The sequence below is a fragment of the Saccoglossus kowalevskii genome, chromosome 2 (genome assembly GCF_978046115.1).
Source record: "Saccoglossus kowalevskii chromosome 2, keSacKowa6.1, whole genome shotgun sequence".
NCBI classification, from domain to species: domain Eukaryota; kingdom Metazoa; phylum Hemichordata; class Enteropneusta; family Harrimaniidae; genus Saccoglossus; species Saccoglossus kowalevskii.
Window position 1 is genome coordinate 47,321,656 of NC_140642.1, and position 18,187 is coordinate 47,339,842.

The 18,187-nt window shown below is 43.9% G+C and overlaps 56 pseudogenes; all 56 read left to right on the forward strand.

Moving 5' to 3' along the window:
* Positions 1-198: 198 nt before the first annotated feature.
* On the forward strand, positions 199-318 carry LOC146749370 (5S ribosomal RNA; annotated as a pseudogene).
* A 214-nt stretch (positions 319-532) lies between these two features.
* LOC146749371 (5S ribosomal RNA) lies at positions 533-652 on the forward strand (annotated as a pseudogene).
* Positions 653-964: 312 nt separating this feature from the next.
* LOC146749372 (5S ribosomal RNA) lies at positions 965-1,084 on the forward strand (annotated as a pseudogene).
* A 430-nt stretch (positions 1,085-1,514) lies between these two features.
* LOC146749373 (5S ribosomal RNA) lies at positions 1,515-1,634 on the forward strand (annotated as a pseudogene).
* Positions 1,635-1,848: 214 nt separating this feature from the next.
* On the forward strand, positions 1,849-1,968 carry LOC146749374 (5S ribosomal RNA; annotated as a pseudogene).
* Positions 1,969-2,064: 96 nt separating this feature from the next.
* LOC146749375 (5S ribosomal RNA) lies at positions 2,065-2,184 on the forward strand (annotated as a pseudogene).
* A 95-nt stretch (positions 2,185-2,279) lies between these two features.
* Positions 2,280-2,399, forward strand: LOC146749376 (5S ribosomal RNA; annotated as a pseudogene).
* Positions 2,400-2,613: 214 nt separating this feature from the next.
* LOC146749377 (5S ribosomal RNA) lies at positions 2,614-2,733 on the forward strand (annotated as a pseudogene).
* A 96-nt stretch (positions 2,734-2,829) lies between these two features.
* On the forward strand, positions 2,830-2,949 carry LOC146749378 (5S ribosomal RNA; annotated as a pseudogene).
* Positions 2,950-3,045: 96 nt separating this feature from the next.
* On the forward strand, positions 3,046-3,165 carry LOC146749379 (5S ribosomal RNA; annotated as a pseudogene).
* Positions 3,166-3,379: 214 nt separating this feature from the next.
* On the forward strand, positions 3,380-3,499 carry LOC146749380 (5S ribosomal RNA; annotated as a pseudogene).
* A 96-nt stretch (positions 3,500-3,595) lies between these two features.
* Positions 3,596-3,715, forward strand: LOC146749381 (5S ribosomal RNA; annotated as a pseudogene).
* Positions 3,716-3,931: 216 nt separating this feature from the next.
* Positions 3,932-4,051, forward strand: LOC146749382 (5S ribosomal RNA; annotated as a pseudogene).
* A 96-nt stretch (positions 4,052-4,147) lies between these two features.
* On the forward strand, positions 4,148-4,267 carry LOC146749383 (5S ribosomal RNA; annotated as a pseudogene).
* Positions 4,268-4,579: 312 nt separating this feature from the next.
* Positions 4,580-4,699, forward strand: LOC146749384 (5S ribosomal RNA; annotated as a pseudogene).
* Positions 4,700-4,914: 215 nt separating this feature from the next.
* LOC146749385 (5S ribosomal RNA) lies at positions 4,915-5,034 on the forward strand (annotated as a pseudogene).
* A 95-nt stretch (positions 5,035-5,129) lies between these two features.
* On the forward strand, positions 5,130-5,249 carry LOC146749386 (5S ribosomal RNA; annotated as a pseudogene).
* A 214-nt stretch (positions 5,250-5,463) lies between these two features.
* On the forward strand, positions 5,464-5,583 carry LOC146749387 (5S ribosomal RNA; annotated as a pseudogene).
* Positions 5,584-5,679: 96 nt separating this feature from the next.
* Positions 5,680-5,799, forward strand: LOC146749388 (5S ribosomal RNA; annotated as a pseudogene).
* Positions 5,800-6,013: 214 nt separating this feature from the next.
* Positions 6,014-6,133, forward strand: LOC146749389 (5S ribosomal RNA; annotated as a pseudogene).
* A 96-nt stretch (positions 6,134-6,229) lies between these two features.
* LOC146749390 (5S ribosomal RNA) lies at positions 6,230-6,349 on the forward strand (annotated as a pseudogene).
* A 96-nt stretch (positions 6,350-6,445) lies between these two features.
* Positions 6,446-6,565, forward strand: LOC146749391 (5S ribosomal RNA; annotated as a pseudogene).
* Positions 6,566-6,781: 216 nt separating this feature from the next.
* On the forward strand, positions 6,782-6,901 carry LOC146749392 (5S ribosomal RNA; annotated as a pseudogene).
* A 96-nt stretch (positions 6,902-6,997) lies between these two features.
* LOC146749393 (5S ribosomal RNA) lies at positions 6,998-7,117 on the forward strand (annotated as a pseudogene).
* A 312-nt stretch (positions 7,118-7,429) lies between these two features.
* On the forward strand, positions 7,430-7,549 carry LOC146749394 (5S ribosomal RNA; annotated as a pseudogene).
* A 97-nt stretch (positions 7,550-7,646) lies between these two features.
* Positions 7,647-7,766, forward strand: LOC146749395 (5S ribosomal RNA; annotated as a pseudogene).
* A 96-nt stretch (positions 7,767-7,862) lies between these two features.
* LOC146749396 (5S ribosomal RNA) lies at positions 7,863-7,982 on the forward strand (annotated as a pseudogene).
* Positions 7,983-8,295: 313 nt separating this feature from the next.
* On the forward strand, positions 8,296-8,415 carry LOC146749397 (5S ribosomal RNA; annotated as a pseudogene).
* Positions 8,416-8,728: 313 nt separating this feature from the next.
* On the forward strand, positions 8,729-8,848 carry LOC146749398 (5S ribosomal RNA; annotated as a pseudogene).
* A 96-nt stretch (positions 8,849-8,944) lies between these two features.
* On the forward strand, positions 8,945-9,064 carry LOC146749399 (5S ribosomal RNA; annotated as a pseudogene).
* Positions 9,065-9,161: 97 nt separating this feature from the next.
* On the forward strand, positions 9,162-9,281 carry LOC146749400 (5S ribosomal RNA; annotated as a pseudogene).
* Positions 9,282-9,377: 96 nt separating this feature from the next.
* LOC146749401 (5S ribosomal RNA) lies at positions 9,378-9,497 on the forward strand (annotated as a pseudogene).
* Positions 9,498-9,593: 96 nt separating this feature from the next.
* On the forward strand, positions 9,594-9,713 carry LOC146749402 (5S ribosomal RNA; annotated as a pseudogene).
* Positions 9,714-9,811: 98 nt separating this feature from the next.
* LOC146749403 (5S ribosomal RNA) lies at positions 9,812-9,931 on the forward strand (annotated as a pseudogene).
* A 648-nt stretch (positions 9,932-10,579) lies between these two features.
* On the forward strand, positions 10,580-10,699 carry LOC146749404 (5S ribosomal RNA; annotated as a pseudogene).
* A 97-nt stretch (positions 10,700-10,796) lies between these two features.
* On the forward strand, positions 10,797-10,916 carry LOC146749405 (5S ribosomal RNA; annotated as a pseudogene).
* A 432-nt stretch (positions 10,917-11,348) lies between these two features.
* Positions 11,349-11,468, forward strand: LOC146749406 (5S ribosomal RNA; annotated as a pseudogene).
* Positions 11,469-11,564: 96 nt separating this feature from the next.
* On the forward strand, positions 11,565-11,684 carry LOC146749407 (5S ribosomal RNA; annotated as a pseudogene).
* A 648-nt stretch (positions 11,685-12,332) lies between these two features.
* On the forward strand, positions 12,333-12,452 carry LOC146749408 (5S ribosomal RNA; annotated as a pseudogene).
* A 97-nt stretch (positions 12,453-12,549) lies between these two features.
* On the forward strand, positions 12,550-12,669 carry LOC146749409 (5S ribosomal RNA; annotated as a pseudogene).
* A 432-nt stretch (positions 12,670-13,101) lies between these two features.
* Positions 13,102-13,221, forward strand: LOC146749410 (5S ribosomal RNA; annotated as a pseudogene).
* Positions 13,222-13,317: 96 nt separating this feature from the next.
* Positions 13,318-13,437, forward strand: LOC146749411 (5S ribosomal RNA; annotated as a pseudogene).
* Positions 13,438-13,533: 96 nt separating this feature from the next.
* On the forward strand, positions 13,534-13,653 carry LOC146749412 (5S ribosomal RNA; annotated as a pseudogene).
* A 97-nt stretch (positions 13,654-13,750) lies between these two features.
* Positions 13,751-13,870, forward strand: LOC146749413 (5S ribosomal RNA; annotated as a pseudogene).
* Positions 13,871-13,966: 96 nt separating this feature from the next.
* LOC146749414 (5S ribosomal RNA) lies at positions 13,967-14,086 on the forward strand (annotated as a pseudogene).
* Positions 14,087-14,182: 96 nt separating this feature from the next.
* On the forward strand, positions 14,183-14,302 carry LOC146749415 (5S ribosomal RNA; annotated as a pseudogene).
* A 97-nt stretch (positions 14,303-14,399) lies between these two features.
* On the forward strand, positions 14,400-14,519 carry LOC146749416 (5S ribosomal RNA; annotated as a pseudogene).
* Positions 14,520-14,832: 313 nt separating this feature from the next.
* Positions 14,833-14,952, forward strand: LOC146749417 (5S ribosomal RNA; annotated as a pseudogene).
* A 96-nt stretch (positions 14,953-15,048) lies between these two features.
* Positions 15,049-15,168, forward strand: LOC146749418 (5S ribosomal RNA; annotated as a pseudogene).
* A 97-nt stretch (positions 15,169-15,265) lies between these two features.
* On the forward strand, positions 15,266-15,385 carry LOC146749419 (5S ribosomal RNA; annotated as a pseudogene).
* Positions 15,386-15,817: 432 nt separating this feature from the next.
* Positions 15,818-15,937, forward strand: LOC146749420 (5S ribosomal RNA; annotated as a pseudogene).
* A 96-nt stretch (positions 15,938-16,033) lies between these two features.
* On the forward strand, positions 16,034-16,153 carry LOC146749421 (5S ribosomal RNA; annotated as a pseudogene).
* A 96-nt stretch (positions 16,154-16,249) lies between these two features.
* On the forward strand, positions 16,250-16,369 carry LOC146749422 (5S ribosomal RNA; annotated as a pseudogene).
* A 529-nt stretch (positions 16,370-16,898) lies between these two features.
* On the forward strand, positions 16,899-17,018 carry LOC146749423 (5S ribosomal RNA; annotated as a pseudogene).
* Positions 17,019-17,114: 96 nt separating this feature from the next.
* LOC146749424 (5S ribosomal RNA) lies at positions 17,115-17,234 on the forward strand (annotated as a pseudogene).
* A 97-nt stretch (positions 17,235-17,331) lies between these two features.
* Positions 17,332-17,451, forward strand: LOC146749425 (5S ribosomal RNA; annotated as a pseudogene).
* The last annotated feature ends 736 nt before the right edge of the window (positions 17,452-18,187 follow it).

The following is an 18,187-nucleotide window of genomic DNA, read 5'->3' on the forward strand; positions in this document are numbered from 1 at the left end:
TGCAGAACACACCAGTTCTTGTCCGATCTCTTAAGTTAAGCTGCATCGGGCGTGGTTAGTACTTGCATGGGAGACCGGCTGGGAATACCGCTTGCAGTAGTCTTATCAACATTTTTATTCCACCGTACATACCAACATTTTCACGGGATTTTTGCCTAGCCGAAGCGTTAAACGACATCCAATTCCGACGAACATTCAGCCTACTGCCAACCCATTGCAGAATTCACCAGTTCTCGTCCGATCACTGAAGTTAAGCTGCGTCGGGCGTGGTTAGTACTTGCATGGGAGCCCGGCTGGGAATACCACGTGCAGTAGGCTGATGAACATTTTTATTGCAGAATACACCAGTTCTCGTTCGATCACTGAAGTTAAGCCGCATCGGGCGTGGTTAGTTGTTGCACGCAAGACCGGCTGGGAATACCACGTGCAGTAGGCTCATCAACATTTTTATTCCACATTACATACCAACTTTTTCCCATGATTTTTTGCCTAGACGAAGCATTAAATGACATACAATTCGGACGAATATTCAGCCAACTGCCAACCCATTGAAGAATACACCAGTTCTCGTCCGATCACTGAAGTTAAGCTGCATCGGGCGTGGTTAGTACTTGCATGGGAGACCGGCTGGGAATACCACGTGCAGTAGGCTTCTGAACATTTTTATTCCACATTACATACTAACTTTTTCCCATGATTTTTTGCCTAGACGAAGCATTAAATGACATACAATTCGGACGAATATTCAGCCTACTGACAAACCATTGCAGAATACACCAGTTCTCGTCCAATCACTGAAGTTAAGCTGCATCTGGCGTGGTTAGTACTTGCATGGGAGACTGGCTGGGAATACCGCTTGCAGTAGTCTTATCAACATTATTATTCCACCGTACATACCAACATTTTCATGGGATTTTTTGCCTAGCCGAAGCGTTAAACGACATCCAATTCCGACGAACATTCAGCCTACTGCCAACCCATTGCAGAATTCACCAGTTCTCGTCCGATCACTGAAGTTAAGCTGCGTCGGGCGTGGTTAGTACTTGCATGGGAGCCCGGCTGGGAATACCACGTGCAGTAGGCTGATGAACATTTTTATTGCAGAATACACCAGTTCTCGTTCGATCACTGAAGTTAAGCCGCATCGGGCGTGGTTAGTTGTTGCACGCAAGACCGGCTGGGAATACCACGTGCAGTAGGCTCATCAACATTTTTATTCCACATTACATACCAACTTTTTCCTATGATTTTTTGCCTAGACGAAGCATTAAATGACATACAATTCGGACGAATATTCAGCCAACTGCCAACCCATTGAAGAATACACCAGTTCTCGTCCGATCACTGAAGTTAAGCCGCATCGGGCGTGGTTAGTTGTTGCACGCAAGACCGGCTGGGAATACCACGTGCAGTAGGCTCATCAACATTTTTATTCCACATTACATACCAACTTTTTCCTATGATTTTTTGCCTAGCCGTAGCATTAAATGACATCCAATTCCGATGAATATTCAGCCTACTGCCAAACCATTGCAGAATACACCAGTTCTTGTCCGATCACTGAAGTTAAGCTGCATCGGGCGTGGTTAGTACTTGCATGGGAGACTGGCTGGGAATACCACGTGCAGTAGGCTGATGAACATTTTTATTGCAGAATACACCAGTTCTCGTCCGATCACTGAAGTTAAGCCGCATCGGGCGTTGTTAGTTGTTGCACGCAAGACCGGCTGGGAATACCACATGCAGTAGGCTCATCAACATTTTTATTCCACCGTACATAATAACTTTTTCATGGGATTTTTTGCCTAGCCGAAGTATTAAATTACATCCAATTCCGACGAATATCCAGCCTACTGCCAAACCATTGCAGAATACACCAGTTCTCGTCTGATCACTGAAGTTAAGCTGCATCGGGCGTGGTTAGTACTTGCATGGGAGACCGGCTGGGAATACCACGTGCAGTGGGCTCATCAACATTTTTATTCCACATTACATACTAACTTTTACTCATGATTTTTTGCCTAGCCGTAGCATTAAATGACATCCAATTCCGACGAATATTCAGCCTACTGCAAAACCATTGCAGAATACACCAGTTCTCATCGGATCACAGAAGTTAAGCTGCTTTGGTCGTGGTTAGTACTAGCTTGGGAGACCGGCTGGGAATACCACGTGCATTAGGCTCATCAGCATTTTTATTCCACCGTACATACTAACTTTTCCTATGATTTTTTGCCTAGCCGTAGCATTAAATGACATCCAATTCCGATGAATATTCAGCCTACTGCCAAACCATTGCAGAATACACCAGTTCTTGTTCGATCACTGAAGTTAAGCTGCATCGGGCGTGGTTAGTACTTGCATGGGAGACTGGCTGGGAATACCACGTGCAGTAGGCTGATGAACATTTTTATTGCAGAATACACCAGTTCTCGTCCGATCACTGAAGTTAAGCCGCATCGGGCGTTGTTAGTTGTTGCACGCAAGACCGGCTGGGAATACCACATGCAGTAGGCTCATCAGCATTTTTATTCCACCGTACATAATAACTTTTTCATGGGATTTTTTGCCTAGCCGAAGTATTAAATTACATCCAATTCCGACGAATATCCAGCCTACTGCCAAACCATTGCAGAATACACCAGTTCTTGTCTGATCACTGAAGGTAAGCTGCATCGGGCGTGGTTAGTACTTGCATGGGAGACCGGCTGGGAATACCACGTGCAGTGGGCTCATCAACATTTTTATTCCACATTACATACTAACTTTTACTCATGATTTTTTGCCTAGCCGTAGCATTAAATGACATCCAATTTCGACGAATATTCAGCCTACTGCAAAACCATTGCAGAATACACCAGTTCTCATCGGATCACAGAAGTTAAGCTGCTTTGGTCGTGGTTAGTACTAGCTTGGGAGACCGGCTGGGAATACCACGTGCATTAGGCTCATCAACATTTTTATTCCACCGTACATACTAACTTTTTCCCGGGATTTTTTGCCTAGCCGAAGTATTAAATTACATCCAATTCCGACGAATATCCAGCCTAATGCCAAACCATTGCAGAATACACAAGTTCTCGTCCGATCACTGAAGTTAAGCTGCGTCGGGCGTGGTTAGTACTTGCATGGGAGACCGGCAGAGAATACCACGTGCAGTAGGCTGATGAACATTTTTATTGCAGAATACACCAGTTCATGTCCGATCACTGAAGTTAAGCCGCATCGGGCGTGGTTAGTTGTTGCACGCAAGACCGGCTGGGAATACCACGTGCAGTAGGCTCATCAACATTTTTATTCCACATTACATACCAAATTTTTCCCATGATTTTTTGCCTAGACGAAGCTTTAAATGACATACAATTCGGACGAATATTCTGCCTACTGTCAAACCATTGCAGAACACACCTGTTCTTGTCCGATCACTGAAGTTAAGCTGCATCGGGCGTGGTTAGTACTTGCATGGGAGACCATCTGGGAATACCACGTGCAGTAGGCTCATCAACAATTTTATTCCACATTACATACTAAGTTTTTCCTATAATTTTTTGCCTAGCCGTAGCATTAAATGACATCCAATTCCGACGAATATTCAGCCTACTGCCCATCCAATGCAGAATACACCAGTTCTCGTCTGATCACTGAAGATAAGCTGCATCGGGCGTGATTAGTACTTGCATGGGAGACCGGCTGGGAAAACCACGTGCAGTAGGCTGATGAACATTTTTTTATTGCAGAATACACCAGTTCTCGTCCGATCACTGAAGTTAAGCTGCATCGGGCGTGGTTAGTACTTGCATGGGAGACCGGCTGGGAATACCATGTGCAGTAGGCTTATCAACATTTTTAGTCCACCATACATACCAACTTTTTCTCGGGATTTTTTGCCTTGCCGAAGCGTTAAACGACATGCAATTCTGACGAATATTCAGCCTACTGTCAAACCATTGCAGAACACACCAGTTCTTGTCCGATCACTGAAGTTAAGCTGCATCGGGCGTGGTTAGTACTTGCAGGGGAGACCGGTTGGGAATACCACGTGCAGTAGGCTCATCAACATTTTTATTCAACATTACATACAAACTTTTTCCCATGATTTTTTGCCTAGACGAAGCATTAAATGACATACAATTCGGACGAATATTCAGCCTACTGCCAAACCATTGCCGAATACACCAGTTCTCGTCCGATCACTGAAGTTAAGCTGCATTGGGCGTGGTTAGTACTTGCATGGGAGACCGGCTGGGAATACCACGTGCATTAGGCTCATCAACATTTTTATTCCACATTACATACAAACTTTTTCCCATGATTTTTTGCCTAGACGAAGCATTAAATGACATACAATTCGGACGAATATTCAGCCTACTGACAAACCATTGCAGAATACACCAGTTCTCGTCCAATCACTGAAGTTAAGCTGCATCTGGCGTGGTTAGTACTTGCATGGGAGACTGGCTGGGAATACCGCTTGCAGTAGTCTTATCAACATTATTATTCCACCGTACATACCAACATTTTCATGGGATTTTTTGCCTAGCCGAAGCGTTAAACGACATCCAATTCCGACGAACATTCAGCCTACTGCCAACCCATTGCAGAATTCACCAGTTCTCGTCCGATCACTGAAGTTAAGCTGCGTCGGGCGTGGTTAGTACTTGCATGGGAGCCCGGCTGGGAATACCACGTGCAGTAGGCTGATGAACATTTTTATTGCAGAATACACCAGTTCTCGTTCGATCACTGAAGTTAAGCCGCATCGGGCGTGGTTAGTTGTTGCACGCAAGACCGGCTGGGAATACCACGTGCAGTAGGCTCATCAACATTTTTATTTCACATTACATACCAACTTTTTCCTATGATTTTTTTGCCTAGACGAAGCATTAAATGACATACAATTCGGACGAATATTCAGCCAACTGCCAACCCATTGAAGAATACACCAGTTCTCGTCCGATCACTGAAGTTAAGCTGCATCGGGCGTGGTTAGTACTTCTATGGGAGACCGGCTGGGAATACCACGTGCATTAGGCTCATCAGCATTTTTATTCCACCGTACATACTAACTTTTCCTATGATTTTTTGCCTAGCCGTAGCATTAAATGACATCCAATTCCGATGAATATTCAGCCTACTGCCAAACCATTGCAGAATACACCAGTTCTTGTCCGATCACTGAAGTTAAGCTGCATCGGGCGTGGTTAGTACTTGCATGGGAGACTGGCTGGGAATACCACGTGCAGTAGGCTGATGAACATTTTTATTGCAGAATACACCAGTTCTCGTCCGATCACTGAAGTTAAGCCGCATCGGGCGTTGTTAGTTGTTGCACGCAAGACCGGCTGGGAATACCACATGCAGTAGGCTCATCAACATTTTTATTCCACCGTACATAATAACTTTTTCATGGGATTTTTTGCCTAGCCGAAGTATTAAATTACATCCAATTCCGACGAATATCCAGCCTACTGCCAAACCATTGCAGAATACACCAGTTCTCGTCTGATCACTGAAGTTAAGCTGCATCGGGCGTGGTTAGTACTTGCATGGGAGACCGGCTGGGAATACCACGTGCAGTGGGCTCATCAACATTTTTATTCCACATTACATACTAACTTTTACTCATGATTTTTTGCCTAGCCGTAGCATTAAATGACATCCAATTCCGACGAATATTCAGCCTACTGCAAAACCATTGCAGAATACACCAGTTCTCATCGGATCACAGAAGTTAAGCTGCTTTGGTCGTGGTTAGTACTAGCTTGGGAGACCGGCTGGGAATACCACGTGCAGTAGGCTGATGAACATTTTTATTGCAGAATACACCAGTTCATGTCCGATCACTGAAGTTAAGCCGCATCGGGCGTGGTTAGTTGTTGCACGCAAGACCGGCTGGGAATACCACGTGCAATAGGCTCATCAACATTTTTATTCCACATTACATACCAAATTTTTCCCATGATTTTTTGCCTAGACGAAGCATTAAATGACATACAATTCGGACGAATATTCTGCCTACTGTCAAACCATTGCAGAACACACCAGTTCTTGTCCGATCACTGAAGTTAAGCTGCATCGGGCGTGGTTAGTACTTGCATGGGAGACCATCTGGGAATACCACATGCATTAGGCTCATCAACATTTTTATTCCACCGTACATAATAACTTTTACCCATGATTTTTTGCCTAGCCGTAGCATTAAATGACATCCAATTCCGACGAATATTCAGCCTACTGCAAAACCATTGCAGAATACACCAGTTCTCGTCGGATCACAGAAGTTACGCTGCATTGGGCGTGGTTAGTACTAGCATGGGAGACCGGCTGGGAATACCACGTGCAGTAGGCTCATCAACATTTTTATTCCACATTACATACTAACTTTTTCCTATAATTTTTTGCCTAGCCGTAGCATTAAATGACATCCAATTCCGACGAATATTCAGCCTACTGCCCATCCAATGCAGAATACACCAGTTCTCGTCTGATCACTGAAGATAAGCTGCATCGGGCGTGATTAGTACTTGCATGGGAGACCGGCTGGGAAAACCACGTGCAGTAGGCTGATGAACATTTTTTTATTGCAGAATACACCAGTTCTCGTCCGATCACTGAAGTTAAGCTGCATCGGGCGTGGTTAGTACTTGCATGGGAGACCGGCTGGGAATACCATGTGCAGTAGGCTTATCAACATTTTTAGTCCACCGTACATACCAACTTTTTCTCGGGATTTTTTGCCTTGCCGAAGCTTTAAACGACATGCAATTCTGACGAATATTCAGCCTACTGTCAAACCATTGCAGAACACACCAGTTCTTGTCCGATCACTGAAGTTAAGCTGCATCGGGCGTGGTTAGTACTTGCATGGGAGACCGGTTGGGAATACCACGTGCAGTAGGCTCATCAACATTTTTATTCAACATTACATACAAACATTTTCCCATGATTTTTTGCCTAGACGAAGCATTAAATGACATACAATTCGGACGAATATTCAGCCTACTGCCAAACCATTGCCGAATACACCAGTTCTCGTCCGATCACTGAAGTTAAGCTGCATTGGGCGTGGTTAGTACTTGCATGGGAGACCGGCTGGGAATACCACGTGCATTAGGCTCATCAACATTTTTATTCCACATTACATACAAACTTTTTCCCATGATTTTTTGCCTAGACGAAGCATTAAATGACATACAATTCGGACGAATATTCAGCCTACTGCCTAACCATTGCAGAATACACTAGTTCTCGTCCGTTCACTGAAGTTAAGCAGCATCGAGCGTGGTTAGTTCTTGCACGGGAGTCCGGCTGGGAATACCACGTGCAGTAGGCTCATCAACATTTTTATTCCACATTACATACAAACTTTTTCCCATGATTTTTTGCCTAGACGAAGCTTTAAATGACATACAATTCGGACGAATATTCAGCCTACTGCCAAACCATAGCAGAATACACCAGTTCTCGTCTGATCACCGAAGTTAAGCTGCATTGGGCGTGGTTAGTACTTGCATGGGAGAAGGGCTGGGAAAACCACGTGCATTAGGCTCATCAACATTTTTATTCCACTATACATAGTAACTTTTTCCCGGGATTTTTTGCCTAGCCGAATGTATTAAATTACATCCAATTCCGACGAATATCCAGCCTACTGCCAAACCATTTCAGAATACAACAGTTCTCGTCCGACCACTGAAGTTAAGCTGCATGGGGCGTGTTTAGTACTTTCATGGGAGACCGGCTGGGAATACCACGTGCATTAGGCTCATCAACATTTTTATTCCACAGTACATACTAACTTTATCCCGGGATTTTTTGCCTAGCCGAAGTATTAAATTACATCCAATTCCGACGAATATCCAGCCTACTGCCAAACCATTGCAGAATACACCAGTTCTCGTCCGATCACTGAAGTTAAGCTGCGTCAGGCGTGGTTAGTACTTGCATGGGAGACCGGCTGGGAATACCATGTGCAGTAGGCTTATCAACATTTTTATTCCACCGTACATACAAACTTTTTCCCGGGATTTTTTGCCTTGCCGAAGCGTTAAACGACATGCAATTCTGACAAATATTCAGCCAGCCGTCAAACCATTGCAGAACACACCAGTTCTTGTCCGATCACTGAAGTTAAGCTGCATCTGGTTTGGTTAGTACTTGCATGGGAGACCGGCTGGGAATACCACGTGCAGTAGGCTCATCAACATTTTTATTCCAAATTACATACTAACTTTTACCCCATGATTTTTTGCCTAGCCGTAGCAATAAATGACATCCAATTCCGACGAATATTCAGCCTACTGCCAAACCTTTGCATAATACACCAGTTCTCGTCCGATCACTGAAGTTAAGCTGCATTGGGCGTGGTTAGTACTTGCATGGGAGACCGGCTGGGATTACCACGTGCAGTAGGCTCATCAACATTTTTATTCCACACTACATACTAACTTTTTCCTATGATTTGTTGCCTAGCCGTAGCATTAAATGACATCCAATTGCGACGAATATTCAGCCTACTGCCAAACCAATGCAGAATACACAAGTTCATGTCCGATCGCTGAAGTTAATCTGCATCGGGCATGGTTAGTACTCGCAAGGGAGACCGGCTGAGAATACTACCTGCAGTAGGCTTATCAACATTTTTATTCCACCGTACTTTTCTAACATTTTCCCGGGATTTGTTGCCTAGCCGAAGTATTAAATTACATCCAATTCCGACGAATATTCAGCCTACTGCCAAACCAATGCAAAATACACCAGTTCTCTACCGATCACAGATGTTAAGCTGCATTGGGCGTGGTTAGTACTTGCATGGCAGACCCGCTGGGATTACCACGTGCAGTAGGCTCATCAACATTTTTATTCCACACTACATACTAACTTTTTCCCATGATTTTTTGCCTAGACGAAGCTTTAAATGACATACAATTCGGACGAATATTCAGCCTACTGCCAAACCATAGCAGAATACACCAGTTCTCGTCTGATCACCGAAGTTAAGCTGCATTGGGCGTGGTTAGTACTTGCATGGGAGAAGGGCTGGGAAAACCACGTGCATTAGGCTCATCAACATTTTTATTCCACTATACATAGTAACTTTTTCCCGGGATTTTTTGCCTAGCCGAATGTATTAAATTACATCCAATTCCGACGAATATCCAGCCTACTGCCAAACCATTTCAGAATACAACAGTTCTCGTCCGACCACTGAAGTTAAGCTGCATCGGGCGTGTTTAGTACTTTCATGGGAGACCGGCTGGGAATACCACGTGCATTAGGCTCATCAACATTTTTATTCCACAGTACATACTAACTTTATCCCGGGATTTTTTGCCTAGCCGAAGTATTAAATTACATCCAATTCCGACGAATATCCAGCCTACTGCCAAACCATTGCAGAATACACCAGTTCTCGTCCGATCACTGAAGTTAAGCTGCGTCAGGCGTGGTTAGTACTTGCATGGGAGACCGGCTGGGAATACAATGTGCAGTAGGCTTATCAACATTTTTATTCCACCGTACATACAAACTTTTTCCCGGGATTTTTTGCCTTGCCGAAGCGTTAAACGACATGCAATTCTGACAAATATTCAGCCAGCCGTCAAACCATTGCAGAACACACCAGTTCTTGTCCGATCACTGAAGTTAAGCTGCATCTGGTGTGGTTAGTACTTGCATGGGAGACCGGCTGGGAATACCACGTGCAGTAGGCTCATCAACATTTTTATTCCAAATTACATACTAACTTTTACCCCATGATTTTTTTGCCTAGCCGTAGCAATAAATGACATCCAATTCCGACGAATATTCAGCCTACTGCCAAACCTTTGCAGAATACACCAGTTCTCGTCCGATCACTGAAGTTAAGCTGCATTGGTCGTGGTTAGTACTTGCATGGGAGACCGGCTGGGATTACCACGTGCAGTAGGCTCATCAACATTTTTATTCCACACTACATACTAACTTTTTCCTATGATTTGTTGCCTAGCCGTAGCATTAAATGACATCCAATTGCGACGAATATTCAGCCTACTGCCAAACCAATGCAGAATACACAAGTTCATGTCCGATCACTGAAGTTAATCTGCATCGGGCATGGTTAGTACTCGCAAGGGAGACCGGCTGAGAATACTACCTGCAGTAGGCTTATCAACATTTTTTTATTGCAGAATACACCAGTTCTCGTCCGATCACTGAAGTTAAGCTGCATCGGGCGTGGTTAGTACTTGCATGGGAGACTGGCTGGGAATACCACGTGAATTAGGCTCATCAACATTTTTATTCCACCGTACATACAAACTTTTTCCCGGGATTTTTTGCCTTGCCGAAGCGTTAAACGACATGCAATTCTGACAAATATTCAGCCAGCCGTCAAACCATTGCAGAACACACCAGTTCTTGTCCGATCACTGAAGTTAAGCTGCATCTGGTGTGGTTAGTACTTGCATGGGAGACCGGCTGGGAATACAATGTGCAGTAGGCTTATCAACATTTTTATTCCACCGTACATACAAACTTTTTCCCGGGATTTTTTGCCTTGCCGAAGCGTTAAACGACATGCAATTCTGACAAATATTCAGCCAGCCGTCAAACCATTGCAGAACACACCAGTTCTTGTCCGATCACTGAAGTTAAGCTGCATCTGGTGTGGTTAGTACTTGCATGGGAGACCGGCTGAGAATACCACGTGCAGTAGGCTCATCAACATTTTTATTCCAAATTACATACTAACTTTTACCCCATGATTTTTTGCCTAGCCGTAGCAATAAATGACATCCAATTCCGACGAATATTCAGCCTACTGCCAAACCTTTGCAGAATACACCAGTTCTCGTCCGATCACTGAAGGTAAGCTGCATCGGGCGTGGTTAGTACTTGCATGGGAGACCGGCTGGGATTACCACGTGCAGTAGGCTCATCAACATTTTTATTCCACACTACATACTAACTTTTTCCTATGATTTGTTGCCTAGCCGTAGCATTAAATGACATCCAATTGCGACGAATATTCAGCCTACTGCCAAACCAATGCAGAATACACAAGTTCATGTCCGATCACTGAAGTTAATCTGCATCGGGCATGGTTAGTACTCGCAAGGGAGACCGGCTGAGAATACTACCTGCAGTAGGCTTATCAACATTTTTTTATTGCAGAATACACCAGTTCTCGTCCGATCACTGAAGTTAAGCTGCATCGGGCGTGGTTAGTACTTACATGGTAGACTGGCTGGGAATACCACGTGAATTAGGCTCATCAACATTTTTATTCCACCGTACATACTAACTTTTTCCTTGGATTTTTTGCCAAGCCGAAGTATCAAATTACATCCAAGTCCGACGAATATCCAGCCTACTGCCAAACCATTGCAAAATACACCAGTTATCGTTCGATCACTGAAGTTAAGCTGCGTCGGGCGTGGTTAGTACTTGCATGGGAGACCGGCTGGGAATACCATGTGCAGTAGGCTTATCAACATTTTTATTCAACATTACATACAAACTTTTTCCCATGATTTTTTGCCTAGACGAAGCATTAAATGACATACAATTCGGACAAATATTCAGCCTACTGCCAAACCATTGCCGAATACACCAGTTCTCGTCCGATCACTGAAGTTAAGCTGCATTGGGCGTGGTTAGTACTTGCATGGGAGACCGGCTGGGAATACCACGTGCATTAGGCTCATCAACATTTTTATTCCACATTACATACAAACTTTTTCCCATGATTTTTTGCCTAGACGAAGCATTAAATGACATCCAATTGCGACGAATATTCAGCCTACTGCCAAACCATAGCAGAATACACAAGTTCATGTCCGATCACTGAAGTTAATCTGCATCGGGCATGGTTAGTACTCGCAAGGGAGACCGGCTGAGAATACTACCTGCAGTAGGCTTATCAACATTTTTTTATTGCAGAATACACCAGTTCTCGTCCGATCACTGAAGTTAAGCTGCATCGGGCGTGGTTAGTACTTGCATGGGAGACTGGCTGGGAATACCACGTGAATTAGGCTCATCAACATTTTTATTCCACCGTACATACAAACTTTTTCCCGGGATTTTTTGCCTTGCCGAAGCGTTAAACGACATGCAATTCTGACAAATATTCAGCCAGCCGTCAAACCATTGCAGAACACACCAGTTCTTGTCCGATCACTGAAGTTAAGCTGCATCTGGTGTGGTTAGTACTTGCATGGGAGACCGGCTGGGAATACAATGTGCAGTAGGCTTATCAACATTTTTATTCCACCGTACATACAAACTTTTTCCCGGGATTTTTTGCCTTGCCGAAGCGTTAAACGACATGCAATTCTGACAAATATTCAGCCAGCCGTCAAACCATTGCAGAACACACCAGTTCTTGTCCGATCACTGAAGTTAAGCTGCATCTGGTGTGGTTAGTACTTGCATGGGAGACCGGCTGAGAATACCACGTGCAGTAGGCTCATCAACATTTTTATTCCAAATTACATACTAACTTTTACCCCATGATTTTTTGCCTAGCCGTAGCAATAAATGACATCCAATTCCGACGAATATTCAGCCTACTGCCAAACCTTTGCAGAATACACCAGTTCTCGTCCGATCACTGAAGGTAAGCTGCATCGGGCGTGGTTAGTACTTGCATGGGAGACCGGCTGGGATTACCACGTGCAGTAGGCTCATCAACATTTTTATTCCACACTACATACTAACTTTTTCCTATGATTTGTTGCCTAGCCGTAGCATTAAATGACATCCAATTGCGACGAATATTCAGCCTACTGCCAAACCAATGCAGAATACACAAGTTCATGTCCGATCACTGAAGTTAATCTGCATCGGGCATGGTTAGTACTCGCAAGGGAGACCGGCTGAGAATACTACCTGCAGTAGGCTTATCAACATTTTTTTATTGCAGAATACACCAGTTCTCGTCCGATCACTGAAGTTAAGCTGCATCGGGCGTGGTTAGTACTTACATGGGAGACTGGCTGGGAATACCACGTGAATTAGGCTCATCAACATTTTTATTCCACCGTACATACTAACTTTTTCCTTGGATTTTTTGCCAAGCCGAAGTATCAAATTACATCCAAGTCCGACGAATATCCAGCCTACTGCCAAACCATTGCAAAATACACCAGTTATCGTTCGATCACTGAAGTTAAGCTGCGTCGGGCGTGGTTAGTACTTGCATGGGAGACCGGCTGGGAATACCATGTGCAGTAGGCTTATCAACATTTTTATTCAACATTACATACAAACTTTTTCCCATGATTTTTTGCCTAGACGAAGCATTAAATGACATACAATTCGGACAAATATTCAGCCTACTGCCAAACCATTGCCGAATACACCAGTTCTCGTCCGATCACTGAAGTTAAGCTGCATTGGGCGTGGTTAGTACTTGCATGGGAGACCGGCTGGGAATACCACGTGCATTAGGCTCATCAACATTTTTATTCCACATTACATACAAACTTTTTCCCATGATTTTTTGCCTAGACGAAGCTTTAAATGACATACAATTCGGACGAATATTCAGCCTACTGCCAAACCATAGCAGAATACACCAGTTCTCGTCTGATCACCGAAGTTAAGCTGCATTGGGCGTGGTTAGTACTTGCATGGGAGAAGGGCTGGGAAAACCACGTGCATTAGGCTCATCAACATTTTTATTCCACTATACATAGTAACTTTTTCCCGGGATTTTTTGCCTAGCCGAATGTATTAAATTACATCCAATTCCGACGAATATCCAGCCTACTGCCAAACCATTTCAGAATACAACAGTTCTCGTCCGACCACTGAAGTTAAGCTGCATGGGGCGTGTTTAGTACTTTCATGGGAGACCGGCTGGGAATACCACGTGCATTAGGCTCATCAACATTTTTATTCCACAGTACATACTAACTTTATCCCGGGATTTTTTGCCTAGCCGAAGTATTAAATTACATCCAATTCCGACGAATATCCAGCCTACTGCCAAACCATTGCAGAATACACCAGTTCTTGTCCGATCACTGAAGTTAAGCTGCGTCAGGCGTGGTTAGTACTTGCATGGGAGACCGGCTGGGAATACCATGTGCAGTAGGCTTATCAACATTTTTATTCCACCGTACATACAAACTTTTTCCCGGGATTTTTTGCCTTGCCGAAGCGTTAAACGACATGCAATTCTGACAAATATTCAGCCAGCCGTCAAACCATTGCAGAACACACCAGTTCTTGTCCGATCACTGAAGTTAAGCTGCATCTGGTGTGGTTAGTACTTGCATGGGAGACCGGCTGGGAATACCACGTGCAGTAGGCTCATCAACATTTTTATTCCAAATTACATACTAACTTTTACCCCATGATTTTTTGCCTAGCCGTAGCAATAAATGACATCCAATTCCGACGAATATTCAGCCTACTGCCAAACCTTTGCAGAATACACCAGTTCTCGTCCGATCACTGAAGTTAAGCTGCATCGGGCGTGGTTAGTACTTGCATGGGAGACCGGCTGGGATTACCACGTGCAGTAGGCTCATCAACATTTTTATTCCACACTACATACTAACTTTTTCCTATGATTTGTTGCCTAGCCGTAGCATTAAATGACATCCAATTGCGACGAATATTCAGCCTACTGCCAAACCAATGCAGAATACACAAGTTCATGTCCGATCACTGAAGTTAATCTGCATCGGGCATGGTTAGTACTCGCAAGGGAGACCGGCTGAGAATACTACCTGCAGTAGGCTTATCAACATTTTTATTCCACCGTACTTTTCTAACATTTTCCCGGGATTTGTTGCCTAGCCGAAGTATTAAATTACATCCAATTCCGACGAATATTCAGCCTACTGCCAAACCAATGCAAAATACACCAGTTCTCTACCGATCACAGATGTTAAGCTGCATTGGGCGTGGTTAGTACTTGCATGGCAGACCCGCTGGGATTACCACGTGCAGTAGGCTCATCAACATTTTTATTCCACACTACATACTAACTTTTTCCCATGATTTTTTGCCTAGACGAAGCTTTAAATGACATACAATTCGGACGAATATTCAGCCTACTGCCAAACCATAGCAGAATACACCAGTTCTCGTCTGATCACCGAAGTTAAGCTGCATTGGGCGTGGTTAGTACTTGCATGGGAGAAGGGCTGGGAAAACCACGTGCATTAGGCTCATCAACATTTTTATTCCACTATACATAGTAACTTTTTCCCGGGATTTTTTGCCTAGCCGAATGTATTAAATTACATCCAATTCCGACGAATATCCAGCCTACTGCCAAACCATTTCAGAATACAACAGTTCTCGTCCGACCACTGAAGTTAAGCTGCATCGGGCGTGTTTAGTACTTTCATGGGAGACCGGCTGGGAATACCACGTGCATTAGGCTCATCAACATTTTTATTCCACAGTACATACTAACTTTTTCCTATGATTTGTTGCCTAGCCGTAGCATTAAATGACATCCAATTGCGACGAATATTCAGCCTACTGCCAAACCAATGCAGAATACACAAGTTCATGTCCGATCACTGAAGTTAATCTGCATCGGGCATGGTTAGTACTCGCAAGGGAGACCGGCTGAGAATACTACCTGCAGTAGGCTTATCAACATTTTTTTATTGCAGAATACACCAGTTCTCGTCCGATCACTGAAGTTAAGCTGCATCGGGCGTGGTTAGTACTTGCATGGGAGACTGGCTGGGAATACCACGTGAATTAGGCTCATCAACATTTTTATTCCACCGTACATACTAACTTTTTCCTTGGATTTTTTGCCTAGCCGAAGTATCAAATTACATCCAAGTCCGACGAATATCCAGCCTACTGCCAAACCATTGCAAAATACACCAGTTATCGTCCGATCACTGAAGTTAAGCTGCGTCGGGCGTGGTTAGTACTTGCATGGGAGACCGGCTGGGAATACCATGTGCAGTAGGCTTATCAACATTTTTATTCAACATTACATACAAACTTTTTCCCATGATTTTTTGCCTAGACGAAGCATTAAATGACATACAATTCGGACAAATATTCAGCCTACTGCCAAACCATTGCCGAATACACCAGTTCTCGTCCGATCACTGAAGTTAAGCTGCATTGGGCGTGGTTAGTACTTGCATGGGAGACCGGCTGGGAATACCACGTGCATTAGGCTCATCAACATTTTTATTCCACATTACATACAAACTTTTTCCCATGATTTTTTGCCTAGACGAAGCATTAAATGACATACAATTCGGACGAATATTCAGCCTACTGCCAAACCATTGCAGAATACACTAGTTCTCGTCCGTTCACTGAAGTTAAGCAGCATCGAGCGTGGTTAGTTCTTGCACGGGAGTCCGGCTGGGAATACCACGTGCAGTAGGCTCATCAACATTTTTATTCCACATTACATACAAACTTTTTCCCATGATTTTTTGCCTAGACGAAGCTTTAAATGACATACAATTCGGACGAATATTCAGCCTACTGCCAAACCATAGCAGAATACACCAGTTCTCGTCTGATCACCGAAGTTAAGCCTCATTGGGCGTGGTTAGTACTTGCATGGGAGAAGGGCTGGGAAAACCACGTGCATTAGGCTCATCAACATTTTTATTCCACCATACATAGTAACTTTTTCCCGGGATTTTTTGCCTAGCCGAATGTATTAAATTACATCCAATTCCGACGAATATCCAGCCTACTGCCAAACCATTTCAGAATACAACAGTTCTTGTCCGACCACTGAAGTTAAGCTGCATCGGGCGTGTTTAGTTCTTTCATGGGAGACCGGCTGGGAATACCACGTGCATTAGGCTCATCAACATTTTTATTCCACAGTACATACTAACTTTATCCCGGGATTTTTTGCCTAGCCGAAGTATTAAATTACATCCAATTCCGACGAATATCCAGCCTATTGCCAAACCATTGCAGAATACACCAGTTCTCGTCCGATCACTGAAGTTAAGCTGCGTCAGGCGTGGTTAGTACTTGCATGGGAGACCGGCTGGGAATACCATGTGCAGTAGGCTTATCAACATTTTTATTCCACCGTACATACAAACTTTTTCCCGGGATTTTTTGCCTTGCCGAAGCGTTAAACGACATGCAATTCTGACAAATATTCAGCCAGCCGTCAAACCATTGCAGAACACACCAGTTCTTGTCCGATCACTGAAGTTAAGCTGCATCTGGTGTGGTTAGTACTTGCATGGGAGACCGGCTGGGAATACCACGTGCAGTAGGCTCATCAACATTTTTATTCCAAATTACATACTAACTTTTACCCAATGATTTTTTGCCTAGCCGTAGCAATAAATGACATCCAATTCCGACGAATATTCAGCCTACTGCCAAACCTTTGCAGAATTCACCAGTTCTCGTCCGATCACTGAAGTTAAGCTGCATCGGGCGTGGTTAGTACTTGCATGGGAGACCGGCTGGGATTACCACGTGCAGTAGGCTCATCAACATTTTTATTCCACACTACATACTAACTTTTCCTTATGATTTGTTGCCTAGCCGTAGCATTAAATGACATCCAATTGCGACGAATATTCAGCCTACTGCCAAACCAATGCAGAATACACAAGTTCATGTCCGATCACTGAAGTTAATCTGCATCGGGCATGGTTAGTACTCGCAAGGGAGACCGGCTGAGAATACTACCTACAGTAGGCTTATCAACATTTTTATTCCACCGTACTTTTCTAACATTTTCCCGGGATTTGTTGCCTAGCCGAAGTATTAAATTACATCCAATTCCGACGAATATTCAGCATACTGCCAAACCAATGTAAAATACACCAGTTCTCTACCGATCACAGATGTTAAGCTGCATTGGGCGTGGTTAGTACTTGCATGGCAGACCCGCTGGGAATACCACGAGCAGTAGGCTTATCAAAATTTTTATTCCACCGTACATACAAACTTTTTCCCGGGATTTGTTGCCTAGCCGAAGTATTAAATTACATCCAATTCCGACGAATATTCAGCCTACTGCCAAACCATTGTAGAATACACCAGTTCTCGTCCGACCACAGAAGTTACGCTGCATCGGGCGTGGTTAGTTCTTGCATGGGAGACCTGCTGGGAATACCACATGCAGTAGTCTTATCAACATTTTTATTCCACCGTACATACTATCTTTTTTCCCCCGTAATTTTTTGCCTAGCTGAAGCATTAATTGAAATCCAATTCC